Source organism: Panthera tigris, chromosome E3 (assembly GCF_018350195.1).
Source record: "Panthera tigris isolate Pti1 chromosome E3, P.tigris_Pti1_mat1.1, whole genome shotgun sequence".
Taxonomy (NCBI): Eukaryota; Metazoa; Chordata; class Mammalia; order Carnivora; family Felidae; genus Panthera; species Panthera tigris.
Window position 1 is genome coordinate 27180105 of NC_056675.1, and position 17489 is coordinate 27197593.

At 44.0% G+C, this 17489-nt stretch overlaps 1 long non-coding RNA gene across 1 annotated transcript; it reads left to right on the plus strand.

Moving 5' to 3' along the window:
• Positions 1-618: 618 nt before the first annotated feature.
• On the plus strand, positions 619-17133 carry LOC122234528. The gene is made up of 3 exons (XR_006212296.1): positions 619-893; positions 3291-3391; positions 15974-17133. It is a non-coding gene; the product is annotated as an uncharacterized LOC122234528 (long non-coding RNA).
• The last annotated feature ends 356 nt before the right edge of the window (positions 17134-17489 follow it).

Sequence of the window (17489 nt, forward strand, 5' to 3'; positions counted from 1 at the left end):
CAACCTGAAGGAATCCCTCTCTAAAACTAATTTAGTAAGAGTTTTTATCACGAATGGGTATTGGATTTTGCCAAATACTTTTTCTGTATCAATATGATCACACGATTTTTCTTAGTTGGTTGATGTAATGGATTACATTAATTTTATTGTATTACATAGTTGATTTTTGTCTGTTGAGCCAGTCTTACCTACCTGGGATAAATGGCACTTGGTCATGCTGTATAATTTTTATGCATTTTTGGATTTAATTTGCTAATATTTTGTTAAGGATTTTTGTGTAAGAGATATTGGTATACGTTCATGACAGACATTGGTCTGTAGTTTCCTTATAATGTCTTTATCTGGTTTTGGTTTTAGGGTAATGCCTACCTCATAGAATGAGTTAGGATGTACCTCTCAGATTCTATCTTCTGACAAAGATTGTGGAGAGTTGGTATAATTTCTTTTTTAAGTAGTTGGTGCTTTCTGTTTTGGAAGATTATTAATTATTGATTCACATTCTTTAATAAATGTAGGCTTCCCCTTCCCTCTCTTTTTAAGCAGTGGACTCTTCTTTTTTCCCCAAATAAAGTCTTTCTAAGCGGGCAGACAGGCTAGGGCAGAACTACCCGGGCTGAGATTGGGGGAGAGCACCTACAATTTTTTCTGGTCATCTTCCCTTTCCACCTTCTTTTTCATGACCCCCTCCCCTTAACTCGGATGACACCATAGAATCCTGTTGCTCTAAGGAACACAGCTGAGATACCACTGGTCTAAAGGTCAGCATAACTGAAAGGAGTGCACGATGCTCTGATTCCCAATCAAAGACCCTGACAGCTGTGGACGAGCCTGGAGACTCCCCCGCACCTCAGTTCTGTCCTCTGGCACTCTCAAGCCCTGTCTCACAAGATGTGGTAAGGATAAGAGACTAAGATGGATGTAAAGGTCCGTATATCTTTGGTATATGTGCTGCCGAAGCGAGCACAAGGTCCATATATCTTTGGAAGAATTTTGGGACACAGTTATTTCAGGCTGAAAAGATCCAGGTTTTGTTTTGTTTTGTTTTTAGTGTAGTGACTGTAGTAATCAGTTTATTACACAGATTAATCATTCTTTTTAAAAATTTGTTAATATTTATTTTCAAAAGAGCGAGAGAGAGCATGAGCAGAGGAGGGGCAGAGAGAGAGAGAGAGGGAGATACAGAATCTGCAGCAGGCTCCAGGCTCCAAGCTGTCAGCACAGAGCCCCACGGAGGGCTCAAACCCATGAACCGGGAGATCATGACCTGAGCTGAAGTCAGACGCTTAACTGACTGAGCCACCCAGCCTCCCCAAGATTAATCATCCTTTGAGCATACAAGCTCCAGGGGAGCAATTGGGTCTTTAAATATACGCAAGTATTTCCATCAAATGAATTTTCACTCTTACATCCACATAGACTTAAGCAGTTAAAAACACAAGAAAAGTAAGAGCTATTAGCTATGTATTAACTGAGAAACCACATACAAACTAAAGAATGTGGAAGACAGGAAGGGGATAAAAGGACAAAGGTTTAAGGGTGGGGAAGTGCAAAAGATGTGGGAACAAAGGCCATGACACTTTAGATGCTAATAGCTCCAATCCATCTGAATGTTGGCCAGTTAAATTTAGACCATAAAATGCAGGATGTGAATGGATTTTAATCTGTTTGGTCATTACTTTCACCTAAGGTGGGGGTCCTTCGAAATAAAATGAATACAGAAACAGCTTCATGTTCTTCACCTTGCTTGAGAAGATCCAGGTTTAATGCTTTAATGCACACTGCTGGTGGGAGTGGAAACTTGTGCAACACTGTGGAGAGCACTTTGGCAGTATGGGGTCAAGCTGAATCTGCAACTGATCCTCTGAACTGACGATGACACTTTATTTTATATATTTATTTACTTTAAGAGAGAGAGACAGAGAGTGGGAAAGCACGAGTGGGGGAGGGGCAAAGAGGGAAGGAGTGAGTGAGTGAGAGAGAGAGAAAAAGAGAGAGAGAGAGAATCCCAAGCAGGCTCCATGCTGTCAGCACAGAGCCCAATGCGGGGCTTGAACCTCTGAACAGGGAGATGGTGACATGAGCCAAAGTTGGATGCTTAACCGACAGAGCCACCCAGGCACCTGAGTTTATAAGTACATATAGGTGATAAATCATAAAAACATGGACTAGAAGGGACACGTACATACCAAGTTCATAATAATGGGCAAGGGAGGTGTCCTAGGTAAGAGAACACAGGGATTAGGGTTGCTACACACACACACACACACACACACACACACACACACACACACACACACACTTATACGAATCTGATAACTTTTCTCAACTTTGGTGACTACATAGTTATATTTATATAGTTCTTTATACTTTCTACATGTAAAGTTTTTTTTAAAAAGTAAAATGCATTTATTTCCATCTTGCTAAAATCCACTTATCAAACAATTCTATAGCCCTTACTATGTATGGCTTTGCAAATATTAATACTTCAAACCTCATAATAATCTGAAGAGGTACTATTTTAAAAGGGAGGAAAGGGATGCACAGAGGGCAAGCCACTCACCTGGGATAAAACAGGGAGTGAGAGCTGGGCTTCAGATCCAGGTAGCTGGGCACCACTGTGCATGCTCTCAAGGACACTCCACCTGTTAATCTGTGACCCGCAGTCCCTCATTAGGGTCCCTTGTGTCCTCCCCCTACTGCCCATTGACTTGCCTTTCCTTACTTTGTTTTAAGCTGTGTATGAGATCTGGATTCACACCTCTCTCATTACTCCAGCCCAGTCCCTGGCCCATCACAAATAAACAGCAAATGTTGTTGAACAAATGAATGCATGAATGAGTTACCTGAGGTTCCTGGAAGCATCTCCATGCAAATGCCATGCGCAGGGCCATTGTCTTTGAGTCCTCCACTGTGTTTGATGCCATCCAGGGTGCTGGCACTGGGCATTATAGGAAATGAGCCCATTAGTAGAAAAATTGAAAAAAAGAAATTAAAACAATATGGGCTTTTTATTCTTAGGGGGTCACCTTACTCTCTCTGCCTGTGGGTGTTTTGTTCAGAGAAAATTGTAGAATTTTAGGAAACAGCTGGGTCTCCTCACAAATCCATCTTTTTTCTCCAAATATTCCCACTCACTTCTGGTTTCAGTTTAAATGTCTTTTCTTCTGAGAAGCCTTCTCTGGCTACCCTGTTCCCTCTTTGCGGGTGTTCTGTCTCATATTACCCTTCTCTGTATCAAACTTACCGCAACTTATAATTATATATATTTTTTGTGAATTCATTCTTTCCAGTGTCTCTGTGCCCGGGGAGACTGAAAACTCCGAGAGGTCAAAGATCACACTTGTTTTGTGCACACCTTGTCTCCAGTACCCGGCACAATGCTTTCTACACAGTAAGTGCTCATTTATCATCATTGAATGAACGCTGTTGCCAATTGCAGTGGCTTAACTGAAAGATGTGCTATAGGGGTTTCAAAATTTTTTTTCAGAATGCTTTATACTAAGCGAAATTGTTCAGAATTTCTTCTATAAACCAACTCATTACCCTGATTAAATTGAGGAGTGATGGGGAACATCGGCTTGTCCCACCTTCTCCTTGACGCCCCCAACAGGATCCCTCAGGGACCTCACAGACTGCCCCTTGGCCAGGTTTTCTGAGCTCCCCACTCCTTGCAAGTGCCAGAAGGGTCTTGTCACCAAGGGAGCCCCTCTTTGAAGATTGAAACACAGATGATCCAACCTCTTCTCCCAGCTCCTTCCTCAGTGTCGTGGGGTACTTTGCTAATAGAGACATAAATTCCCCCTCTAAATGAGCATCCTGATTTGATTTGCTCTTCAGATGACCCCTTCCTGGGAAAAATATTATGCTTTCCCTGAGTTATGGCAGAGACTCCAGTGGGTAGCTGTGTTGTGTCCTGCCTCTGCCATCTGATAGTCTGATTCCTCTCCAATTTATGAGCTTGTTAGTTCCCCAGCCAGCTCCTGCCTCATTGCGTCTGACCCAGTAATGCTGTTTGCCTGTGTCATCTGACTCAGACAAACGCAGGCGTCCCCACTGAGGAGACAGCCGCCCTAGCCCAGTCACCTCATTGACTGATGCTGGCTGACTCCATCGACCTGGAGCAGGAAGGACAGAGTATCAGATTGTAGGACAGGCACAACTCCTACAGGCACTGAAGCTCTTGTTGTTGGCTTGAACATGGCAGGGGTGCCCAATTTCCTTGTTTCTAAATGCTTCCTTGCAGGGAATCCTTGTGGTAACTTCTATTTTTCAAAGGCATGGGCCACTGCCTGCCCTTAGCCCCTTCTTCCTGCTGGGGTTCACGACTCCCTAAGTTCTCCTTCTGGAATGCATGCTTATACATTCCATCGCAGGTCTGGGGCAATTCCCGTGTTTTGACTCTGACTCTAGGAGTGGCAAGAAATAGAACTGGGCATCCTTTTTATATGCCTCCATTTCCTGGCCTCTGCAATGGGAACAATAGTAGATCTCAGACCATTTTTCATCTTGTTACCTTGGGCAGAAAAAGAAACACACACACACCCATACCACCTACATATACATTTTGCATGTCATGTCAAGGAGTTGATGGTAGCTATGGAGTCTCCCCATTAGCCCCAAGTTAACATTTCATGGGCTAGACAAAAATTGGAAACCTAAATGTCCATTGGTTGGTAACTGGAAAGGCAAAATGTGGTGTATCCATATGGTGGAATCCTAGTCAACAATAAAAAGAGACAATCTACAGATACATGGATGAACCGCAAAAATACTATGCTCAGGGGGTGCCTGGGTGGCTCAGCTGGTTACGCACCAGACTCTTGATTTCAGATCAGGTCAAGAGCTGAGTTTATGAGTTCTATCCCTGCGTTGGGCTCTGCACTAACAGTGTGGAGACTGCTTGGGATTCTCTCTCCCTCTCTGCCCCTTCCCCACTTGCACACACATGCATATGTTCTCTCTCTCTCTCTCTAAATAAACATTAAAAAAACACATGCTCAGGGAAAGAGGCTGGATACAAGAGACCACACATTGTATGGTCCATTTATATGAAATATTCAGAAAAGGCAAAGCTATATGAACAGAAGATAGATTAGAGGTTGCCTGGGGATGGGGATGCGGGATGGGGATGGGAAGTAACAACAAATGTACACGAGGGATCGTGTTAAGGTGATGAAATGTTTTAAAACTGATTTATGGCGATGGCTGCATAAGTTGGTTTAAAAAAACGTGTATATGTCTCTCACGGGGCTCTGGGGGGACTACACAAGATGCAGGCAGGGAAGGATTTAGCAGTGAAGGGTCCTGAGGTCTGTAAGTTCTTTCAAGTGGCTCAGCCTTTGTCCACGACATTGTCAGTATCTATGTCTGTATTTAAATCTGTATCCATTTCCCAGGGCTGCTACAGCAAATGGCCACCAACTGGGTGGCTTGAAACAACAGAAATCTATTCTCTCAGTTATGGAGGCCAGAAGTCCCAAATCAAGATGTGGGCAGGGCCACTCCTGGTCTGAGGCTCTCTGGGAGAGTCCTTCCTTGCCTCTTCCACTTCCCATATTCCCGGCTTTCCTCGGCTTGTGGTCTTATCACCCAGATCTCTGCTTCCATTTTCACACTGTCTCTCCTCTTCTGTCTGCGTGTGTCTTATGAGGACACTTGTCATTGGACTTAGGGTCTGAATTACCCAGGTTGATCACCTTAGCTTGCGTTCCTGAATTAAGGGGCACCGGGGTGGCTCAGTCACTTAGGCATCCGACTTCAGATCAGGTCATGATCTCTCTGTGGGTTCGAGCCCACATTGGGTTCTCTACTGTCAGGGCGGAGCCTGCTTGGGATCTTCTGTCCTCCACCTCTCTCTACCCCTCCCCTCCTTGTGAGCCCTCTCTCTGTCTCTCTCAAAAATAAATATTAAAAAATAAAGATCCTGAATTTAATCTGCAAAGACTTCTTTTTTTCTTTTCTTTTTTATTTCTGTACTTATTTTTAATTTAATTTATTTTTAAATGCATATCCACGTTAGTTAGCATATAGTGCAACAATGACTTCAGGAGTTGATTCCTTAATGCCCCTTACCCATTTAGCCCATCCCACCTCCCACACCCCCTCCAGTAACCCTCGTTTGTTCTCCATATTTATGAGTCTCTTCTGTTTTGTCCCCCTCCCTGTTTTTATGTTGTTTTTGCTTCCCTTCCCTTATGTTCATCTGTTTTGTATCTTAAATTTGTCATATGAAGTCATAAGATATTTGTCTTTCTCTGACTGACTAATTTCGCTAGCATAATACCCTCCAGTTCTATCCACGTAGTTGTAAATGGCAAGATTTCGTTCTTTTTGATTGCCGAGTAATACTCCATTGCATATATATACCACATCTTTATCCATTCATGCATCGAGGGACATTTGGGCTCTTTCCATACTTTGGCTATTGTTGATAGTGCCACTGTAAACATTGGGGTTCATGTCCCCCTTCGATACACCACACCTGTGTCCCTTGGATAAATACCTAGTAGTGCCATTGCTGGGGTAGGGTAGTTCTAGTTTTAATTTTTCAAGGAACCTCCACACTGCTTTCCAGAGTGGCTGCACCAGTTTGCATTCCCACCAGCAGTGCCAAAGAGATACTCTTTCTCTGCATCCTTGCCAACATCTGTTGTTGCCTGAGATGTTAATGTTAGCCATTCTGACGGGTGTGAGGTGGTATCTCATTGTGGTTTTGATTTGTATTTCCCTGATGGTGAGTGATGTTGAGCATTCTTTCATGTTTCTGTTAGCCATCTGGATGTCTCCTTTGGAGAAGTGTCTATTCATGTCTTTTGCCCATTTCTTCACTGGATAATTCATTTTTTGGGGTGTTGAGTTTGATAAGTTCTTTATAGATTTTGGATACTAACCCTTTATCTGATATGTCATTTGCAAATATCTTTTCCCTTTCTGTCGGTTGCCTTTTAGTTTTGCTGATTGTTTCCTTTGCTGTGCAGAAGCTTTTTACTTTGACGAGGTCCCAGTAGTTCACTTTTGCTTTTATTTCCCTTGCCTCCAGAGACATGTTGAGTAAGAAGTTGCTGTGGCCAAGGTCAAAGAGGTTTTTGTCTGCTTTCTCCTCGAGGATTTTGATGGCTTCCTGTCTTACATTTAGGCCTTTCATCCATGTTGAGTTTATTTTTGTGTCTGGTGTAAGAAGGTGGTCCAGGTTCATTCTTGTGCATGTCGCTGTCCAGTTTTCCCAGCACCACTTGCTGAAGAGACTGTCTTTATTCCAGTGGATATTCTTTCCTGCTTTGTCAAAAATTAGTTGGCCAAGACTTCTTTTCTAGATGAGGTAACATTCACAGGTTGAAGGGATTTGATATGGATATATTTTTAGGAGGAGACCACCATCGTATCTATCTGCATCATCTATATCTGTACATGTATCATCGATATATCTGTATCATTAGATCTTTATACATCTCTATCTATATGCAATCTATAAATTGACAAAAAAACAAGTATGTCAAAATGTGAGGAGTTGCTGATCTCTGTTGCAGGTACATAGGTGCTCCTTGTACAGGCATACAGTTCTAAAAATGCTGTGTTTTTTATTTCAAATGTTTCTAGATTTTGGAAAGGCATTCAAGTGCAACTGTATGTTGTATCACACCTTTAACGAAAGTCTGGAGAGTACTCCGTAATATAACATACTAATATGCCTGCAACAATATGTTTGAATATTCACACTAAGTGGGTTAAATCGAGACACCATTTCATGCTCACTCAGGTCAGCTTTTCTACCAAATGAGTTTTAGCACCAGATGCATGATAAACTTCTGGACTTTAGAGATCTTTGAATTTGAAAATTATGGAGAAGAGAGTGGGCACCTGTGTTATTCTTTCTCCTTTTTTGTATGTTTGAACATTTTTGTAATGAAACATTTTGAAAAATAAGCCCGTGCATGTAATGTGCTTCGCTGAGTGCCTGGCACATAGTAAGAACTCCAAAAAATATGACAGTTACAATTAATTTCACAAAGATTATTCTATCAACAGTGTTACAAGTCAGGTGGTTAGGAACTATTCAAGGTTTTGATGTGAGGGAATGACATGGCCAGGGGACAGAGAATCTAGAAAGATCCCTGTGGCATGACATGACAGGGATGCGGCAGGGACCAGAGGGAGGCTGGTTAGGAGGCTGTTATACACATCCAGGAAAGAGATGATGAGGTCCTGAAGCAGAAGAGAAGAAGAAAGCTGGAATTAACCTGACAGAGCCTGGTGAGCATTCTGGGAGAGCAGGATGGATTCTTGTCAGCCTCCCTGATATGCTGAGTGACAGCAGAAGAGAGACATACAGGGTGCTGCTCTGTGCATTTAGGAGAGAAAATACACATCAGTCAATCCTGGAATGAGCCAAGTGGGAATTTCTCAGCTGACTCAAGCCTCCGATCTGGACAAGAGCCTTAGCAGCAAGAGCAACATTTTTGATTGTCGGGGTTAATTTGAGGCAGAGGGCTTGCTGGTCGGATCCATTTGGGCACAGAGCACAGACCAGTGGGAGTCCCTGTGCAGAAGTAGGTTCCCTGGAGACTTTTCTCCTTTTAGACCTGCAGATGCCTAAGGGCAAAGGCAGGGCTTCTCACCATAGGCCATGAGTTAGAATCGCTTGGGGGAAGACTTTAAAACAACTCCCATCCTAGATCAAGTACATCAGAATCTCTGAGGGAGGGCCCTGGCATTGTATTTTTAAGGAGCTCTTCCATGTGATTCTAAGATGCAGCAAGGATGGAGACCACTGGGTTAAGTGATGCGGGAGCCCAACCCAGAAAATGCCACCAGCCTGAGTTGTCTCAGTCAGTGTGCAATGGGCGGCAGGTTGGGCAAATATTTGAAAAGTGGCAGGGAGGGAGGGAGGGAGGGAGAGAAGAGTAACACAGACTGGGTGGTTAAAAAAAAAAAAACAAGCAGGAAAGCAACACCATAAACGGTCTACATGGTGGGCATGGCGAGAGCCATCCCCAAGCTGTTGTCAGAACCTCAGGCGCGATGGAGGACAGAGGACCAGGAAAAGGACACACCAAGAGTAAGGCAGTCCGCAGTGGGATCACAAGACTTCCTTAACACACGCCAAGTGTATTCCAGATGTGGGATTAAGACGATGGCGATATGACAAGGGGAGAAAAGTGCCAAGAATGACTCTCTGGGGAATCACGGCCTTCACAAAACCTCACGCATCCCCAGGGGCTCCCAGTGTAGACAGCTGTCAAAGAGCAGGGTCCTAGTCTTTGCAGTTCCCATGAGGCCCTGGCAGCTTTGTATTATTTCCTTTAAGCTGGTTTGATTGTTTAGAAAGGCCATCTTTATTTTAGAAGAGCTTGAAAAATACAGAGAAGCAGGTACAGAACAAGACCAAAGCTACATTCAGTGATCCCTCATAAGCCCATCGCAGAATCCGTGTCTATGAATTTCTTCCCCATTGTCTGTCTTCTGCTTGGAATGTGTACTTTTTCTTTTTAGACACAAAGAGGAGCGTATTAGATCCAGTTTTATAATTTTATTCATTTAACAATGGATGTGGAACGTTTTTCCTCTGTCAAAAAAAAAGAAAAAAATCCCATACAAACCTTTTTGATGGTTCCCTAACATTTCATTGTATGCATGTTTCAACACTACTCAATTTGCCATTTAAGAAGCAATATAGGGGATTTCTGGGGTTCTACTTCTAATCGTCACTGCAGTAACATCGTGGGACACGCATCTTCCTGCAGTTAGCTGGTTTTTGCTTTGGGATAAATTGGTCCAAGTGGAATTGCTGTGATAGAGGGCAGGTGCACACGCAGGTCTTCTAGTATCCAGCACCAAATGACCGTGTGGTTGGCCCTCCCCCGAACCGACCAGTTCAAACTACTTCAAGCACTTTAAACACTTCCCGCCCTCAAGGCACATACTCCAAGCAGCAAATTCGCAAAGGCGGCTCTTGCGTCAGCTCAAAGCATACAATTCCTTTGATGTGAATGTTCCGCTCTGCACTGTGCGGTCTAAATCATCACAGACAATTTGTTTTGTAATCAGCAGACCTAGTAAAGGGAACTTCCTAGAAATTAATCAACTGAGGAAGGACTGCAGAGGTCTGGTTTGGCTTAGGTTTCATTTGGTTTGGGGAGGTTGTTTTGGCTATGGACTACCTGGCTGAAAGTGAAATTTTAGGGGCACCTGAGTGGGCTCAGTCGGTTAAGTGTCCGACTCTTGATCTCTGCTCGGGTCACGAGCTCGCAGTTCATGGGTTCAGGTCCTGCATCAAGCTCTCTGCTTTCAGCGCTGAGCCTACTTTAGATCCTCTGTCCCCACCTCTGTGCCCTTCTCCCTCCTACCCACCATCTCTCTCTTTCTCTCTCTCTCAAAAATAGATTAAAACATTTATTTAAAAAATAATAAAATAAAAAGTGAAATTTCTAGAACTTTTTCCCAAGCCCCTCACTCCCCTGAACTTCACATCTTTTGGCCTCCGGTTTTTGCCATTTGAGGTCCAGTTCAGGGTCATAATCTTCCTAACAAAACTTTATTCTCCTGCCCTCGGAGAGAAACGTTTGTGCACTACGTGTTTTTCCCCACCTGGAGTTTCCTTCAGGTAGGATTGCCAGGCTTAGTAAATACAAATACAGGATGCCCAGTTGGACTTGAGTTTCAGGGATTCTGCCCATTCCTGAACATGTCTATTCCAATTGTGCATTCTAGCCGTGGAGAAATGAAACCACTGGCTGGCTCCAGGGACCCGCAGGATTCACTGTGAAAAGGAGGTGAGCTCCTGACTGATTGCCTGACCTCCATAAGCCCCTACTCTGACTAGTGGATCATAGTGAGGTCTTGTGTCCCCTGGAATTAGTGTCAGTCACAGCCAGTCCCCAAAACGTCTGATGCTTGCCTTTTTCCCCATGCACAGTCAGCCTGGTATAAGGTCATAGGTCCCTCTGGGGAAGACCGAGAGAAAGATCAACAGTACAAATTGGGGGCAGGGCAGTGTGCAAGCTTCCCTTGCATTCAAAGGTTCCTGGGTTCTGTCAGCTGGCTCAAGTCTGGGAATTGACTGAGGGGCCATCACACTCTGTTTTGGTCATTCAACTTAGACTTCTTTTCACTTGACCTAAACTCTTCTGTTTCTACAGATCAAGTAAGAGTTTAGTAGACTGTGCCTGTATTTATTTTCCAGCGGCACTGTGATCAGCTGGCCAGCCCTGTAAGTCTGCATGTCTGACTGTTCTGAGGACCGTTTTGACTCCACTGTCCCTTACTGTAACCATGCCCACCTTGCCTTTGCTGATGAAGAGCTGCCACTGGGCCCCAACACCCCAGGATCCCGTTGTCCCCGCTGCACTTAGAAATCCCCCACTTAGCTGCATTTCCCACCGTAATTTCTGACGTACAGAGAAGGACGACCACAAATCTCTGTAAGGATGCTGGGGCTCCCCTCACTGATTTATTTCTCACAGTTGTGGTGACCCTCCCGAGGCAGATGAGCAAGTCTTCCACGATAAATCAACTCTGGCGTTCCAGTCTCCCTAAGCCCTGGGCCTTGGACACCTCCCGCTGCCTTCCTCTGCAGCACACCGTCAGTGTGCTGGTGTCCCAGCTTTGTCTGCCGTGGGCCGCCTCCTGCTCCAGCCAGCCGACCAAGCAAACCATTAGAGCTTGCTCTTTTCCTTCCTTCCTTCCTTCCTTCCTTCCTTCCTTCCTTCCTTCCTTCCTTCTTTTCTTCCTTCTTTCCTTCCTTCCTTCCTTCCTTCCTTCCTTCCTTCCTTCCTTCCTTCCTTCCTTCCATTCTTTCTCTCTCTCTCTCTCTCTCTTTCTCTTTCTTTCGAAGACTTGTATTTATTTTTTTTAGTGCTTATTTATTTTGAGAGAGAGAGAGAGCAAGGGAGGGACAGAGAGAGAGGGACAGAGCGAGAATCCCAGGCAGGCTCTGCGCTGCCAGCTCAGAGCGCAATGCAGGTCTCGAACCCATGAACGCTGAGATTGTGACCTGAACGGAAAACCAAGAGTTGGATGCTCAACCAACTGAGCCACCTAGGTGCCCCTAGAGCTCTTTCTAACCCTCTAAGCTGCAGAATCTCTACTCAGTGGGCTCAAATCAATACATTTGGGGAAAAGAAAAGAAAATTTGGGGAATTTATATTCCTTCCACTATTATCCCACACCCTTAATATCTGTTCCCATGAAATCTGCCAGGTTTCTATGTATAAATTTTTAAAAGTCCTGTAGTTCTCTTGGAGTGTAGGCCTCCCTCATCCCCACCCCATGGGTCACAGTTTATACCTCCCCCCGTTTGGGACCTGCTCTGACCTGAGTGGTCATAGATCTAGAAGCCAACGGGGATGGTGAGGTCAGGTCTCGAAGAGAATCAGAAGTATATTGTAAAACAGCTACCTCGAGGGAGACTGTCACAGGTTCTTTAAGCAAAGCAGGGTTGACCTCCTCAGACTAGTAGAGGTGGATGGGAAGGGGAGAATGGACTGCTTGTCTGGCAAAGACTCTGCTCAATTTAGGGGCCCCTGTCCCAAGATTCACTGGGATCTGCTCATGTGCCCCCTTGCAAGTCTCAGGATTCCAGTCCTTCCTAATCAGTGCCCTCACTTGAGCAGCAGTCGCCCTGTGAGGTTATGAATTCAATTTGTATTAGAATTCATTGACTCTCGAGATGATTTCAGCAATCTCAGCCCTGCAAGAGATGCAGGAAGTAAGAGTTTCTTTCAAGTCATTTATGCAGAGTTTGAGCTGACTCTGAAGTCTCAAGCTCTTCTTTTCTTTTGCCACTTTGTCCAGCTCAGTTAGGAGCAAGCAGCCGATCTCACTTACACTCATCCGTGTGACTAAAGTATTCTAAGGTATCAAATATGTGGGATCCCAGAAACTTGCCTTTTGTCAGCATTTGATGAGGAGTATCCAGTAGTTGTGACTTCTAAGAAACCATTAGTTGTTTATTTGAAATTCAAATTGAACTCCATGTCCTGTATTTGATCTGGCTACCCTACCTTAAGGAAATCTTGCCTTTCAAAAACCTACCTAAGTGCTATATTCTCTACAGATTGCCCCAGACAGAAATTACTTTGTATTATCAGTTGATTGATTTACATCATTTTTCACCACTTATAATGTGCCAGGCACCGCTCTAAGTGCTTTACATGGACTGACTCATTTAGGCCTGATCAGAACTCAGAGGTGGATATTATCCAGATTTTACAGATGGAAAAATTGAGCCCCAGAGAGAAGTGACTTGCCCTGTAGCTCATAGCTAAAAGGCAGTGGAGTTGGGATTTTACTCTGGACAGTCAGGGAGGGACCTGAGCTCTTATGGATGACCATGGATAACGTGATGCAACTCTGTGGAAGAGTTACTGGAAACTTCTACTGGAAGCTTCCATGGAGCTCTGTGTGTGCATTTTCTAGGACCTTAATGCATTGCTGTCTGTCATACTACCAGGCTGTGAGATCGTTGACTGATACCAGAAAGTATGTTTCATTGATCACCACAATGCCAGTGTCAGGAAATGTTTATTTAAAAAGTTATACTTATTATTGGGGCGCCTGGGTGGCTCGTCGGTTAAGCGTCAGACTTCGGCTCAGGTCATGATCTCACAGTCTGTGGGTTCAAGCCCCGCATCGGGCTCTGTGCTGACAGCTCAGAGCCTGGAGCCTGCTTCCGATTCTGTGTCTCCCTCTCTCTCTGGCCCTCCCCTGCTCATGTTCTGTCTCTCTCTGTCGCAAAAATAAATAAAAACATTTAAAAAATTTTAAAAAAAAGTTATACTTATTATTCAGCCTTAAAAAAGGAATGAATTTCTGACAAGTGCTACAACATTGATGAACCCTGAAGGTGATAGATCTTATCAGACAGTAAGGCACAAAATAAGGTACAAAAGGACAAATAATACTCAATTTCTAGAATAACCAAATTCATAGAGACAGAAAGTACAATGGTGGTTGCCAGGGGCTGGGGGGAGGCACGAATGGGGAGTTGATATTCAATGGATAACACTTTTAACTTGGGGTGATGAAAAGTCCTGGAGATGATTGGTGGTGAGGGTTGCACAACATTGCGGATGTATTTAGTGCCACAGAATGGTACTCTGGAAAATGGTTGAAATGGTAAAATTTATGCTATGTATATTTAACCACAAAAAAGTTACAGCCATTATGAAAAACAGTATGGAATTTCCTCAAAAAACTGAAAATAGAACTGCCCTATGTTCCAGCAATCCCACTTCTGAGTACAGTTCCAAAGGAGTTGAAATCAGGATCTTCAAGAGATACCTGCCCTCCCATGTCCACTGTAGCATTATTTACAGTAGCCAAAATATGGAAACAATTCAGGTGTTGGTGGGTGGATGGATGGATGGATGGGTGGGTGGGTGGGTGGGTGGGTGGATGGTTAAAGGAAATGTGGTATTATACATACAACAATATTCTTCTGCCTAAAAAAGAAGGAAATCCTGCCATTTGCAACAATGTGGGTGAACCTAGTGGACCTTACGCTAAGTGAAATAAGCCAGACACAGATAGACAAATACTGCGTGATCTCACTTACATATGGAATCTAAAAAAAGTCAAAAGGATGGATGCAGAGAGAAAAACAGTGGTTACCAGGGGCTGGGAGATGGGGAATGTGGGGAGATGTTGTGCAAAGTTTCAGTTACGCAGTGTGAGTAAGCCATAGACATCTAACATACAGCATGGGGACTGTCATTAACAATACTGTATTGTTAGCTTAAAATATGCCCTCAAGTAGATCTTAACTATTCTCAAAAAAATTGTAACTATGTGAGGTGATAGATGTGTTCATTACTTTGGTTGTGGTAATTATTTCACAGTGTATGTATATATCAAAACATCACGTTGTACACCTTAAATGTGTACAGTTTTTGTCAATTATACTTCAATAAAGCTGAAAAAATTAGACCGAATCTACATTTATTTTTTGAGAGACATAGAGACACAAAGCACAAGTTGGGGAGGGGCAGAGAGAGAAGGAGACACAGAATCCGAAGCAGGCTCCAGACTCCGAGCTCTCAGCACAGAGCCCGACGTAGGGCTCAAACCCACAAACCGTGAGATCATGACCTGAGCCGAAGCCAGATGTCCAACCGACTGAGCCACCTAGGCACCCCAAAATTAGACTGAATCTAGCACAGGAGGTTAGGGACCCAAGCTCAGAGCTCAGGTTGATCTGGGTTGAATTATGGCTCAGCCACTCAGCAGCTGTACGACTGTGGGCTGACCATTTCACACCAGGGTCATCAAAACAATAACCTGTGGGACGTTTTTTAGGCTACTTGATGCCCAGATTCTCACAGACCAATGAAATCAGAATATCTGGCATCATGTGTTTAAAACTTCCTATTGTGAAACATTTCAAACGTACACAAGGGTAATATAATACAGTTCCCATCCACCCATCACCCAAATTCAACATTTGTCAAGGTTTTAGCATTGGAATGTATCTTTTTTAAAGGTTAAAGGATTATCGAGCAGGCACGATGCCTGGCAAGTAGAACCTGTTCGCCAAATTGAGCTACGATGATTACTTTTATTTTCCTTCTCATTATGAAGTTGGTCGAATAAGCATCTTGATTTTGAAATTGGAGGCCCTGAGTGGGAGGTGGTCCATCGATCTTGCTGGCAATGAATGGCCTCTACTTCATTACTGAGAGGGTTTTCTTCTTCTGTGAATCATCCTTGAAGCTTTCTTTTCTTCAAATCAAAAGAAATCAATTTGAACTAATAGTAACTTGATTTTTGAACTGCCATACTGCAGTGGAATCAGACAGTAAGGTAAAATGGAGAGAAGTAAGAAGCCTGGGGAATATGGAGAGGAGATGGAATCGTCTATCTGGAAAAAGTGCTTTTCAGCTAGAGATGTTCAGTTCTGGCACAGTACCTGCCCCCCCCCCACCTCCATTCCCCACCCAGGGCAGACATGACTAATCAATCAATGTGCTCTTTCCCACAGAAACCTAAAGCTGCATCAGAGTGCTTTTTAAGATGATACTTCAGACACCCACCAACAATCAATAAGAGACAGCATGAGAGGCAAGACCTATTTATTATTCCTTTTGTGCCCTTTTTTTGTGCCTTCCATAAGCAATACTGTATACCAGGAAAGAAGAACCTTCTCAGAGAGAGAGAGACAACAAACTTTTTAACTTCTTCAAAATCTGCCACAGAAGACAAAGTCATCCCCATGGGATTATCACAGGGCCATGAGCCACCGGCCATACTAAGACATGGATTCTTAGAATCCTTCCAAAAACAGCAAAAGGAAAATCGCAAAACCCCAAGTCTGGCCTGCCTTGTGGCACCGTGTTGGCAATTAGCATGATATTAAAAGTGTCCTGATGCTCTTCTGGGTACAAAAGCTCAGCTTTGCTTCATGGTACCAAGTAGTTCTGAGGCTCAGATGTGTATTTTTCTGTCTCTAAGTTGAAGCAGTAAGAAAAAGAAAGCAAGCTGGTAGCAGAGATTAGGGTGGAAGCTAGGGTACATGGAGCGAGTCCAGGGAGGGGCTGAGGACGGCAGTAATACTAACAATAAAAACGTACCCCTGTTTTCTATCTGCCACGCCTTCTGCTTAGGTGAACGTTGTGGGTTTTCTCATTGCCTCCACACAAGCAACCCTCTGTCACAGGTACTATTTTTCTGCCTCCTCCAGATGAAAAGCCTTGAGGCTCAGGGAAACGGGACATGACTTGCTTCTGGTCCCACAATTCACAAGCCAGGAAGCTATGGGATGTGAACCCAGATACGTCTGCTTCAAGATACCGTATTCTTGAAACTGTGCGATCCAGACCAGCAGAGCCACTCTTTCAGCACGGAGAGATGGTGACCTGGAGTTTGAAGCACCTCTTAGGGCAAAGATTTCTTCATCTTTGTGTTTTCCTATTGCAGAGCACAATGGCCGGCACACAATCCATTCACATTTGGTTGAATTGATATTTGGTACAACTGAGGCTTTCAAATTTAGCAGTGAATTCTATTAGCAGAATGTTGTTGCTTCTTCTAAATCTTCTGTTGCTTGCGTCCTGGAGCTGTGATGGGTATTGTCGCAGTGGCCCTGTCGTTTGTACGATTGGCTCATGTGTTCCACATGTATTTATTTGCACTTACCGTGTGTTAGGCACTATATAGCTGGACAGCAGTGAACAAGACAGACCCAATCTCTCTGTTACCATGATAATGGTAACAGAAGACGGAATTAAGAACAGGTGCTCCAGAAATACTTAAGGAGGGGCTTCTCAGCCAGATCTGGGGCTCACTCTGTTGAAGGGGGCATAGTGATGTCTGACACATCAAGTGCTAGCCACGTACCAGGTACAGATCTTAGAATGTTACATGGGTCGCCTTTTAAAAGCCTCTCATCCCTTGTCAATTCATGGAGTGAACCTTTCGCCACCAGTGTATGGGCAAGAGAATTCAAACCCAGAACGTTAAGTAGCTTGCCCAAGGTCATTGCAGTTAAGTGGCAGAGC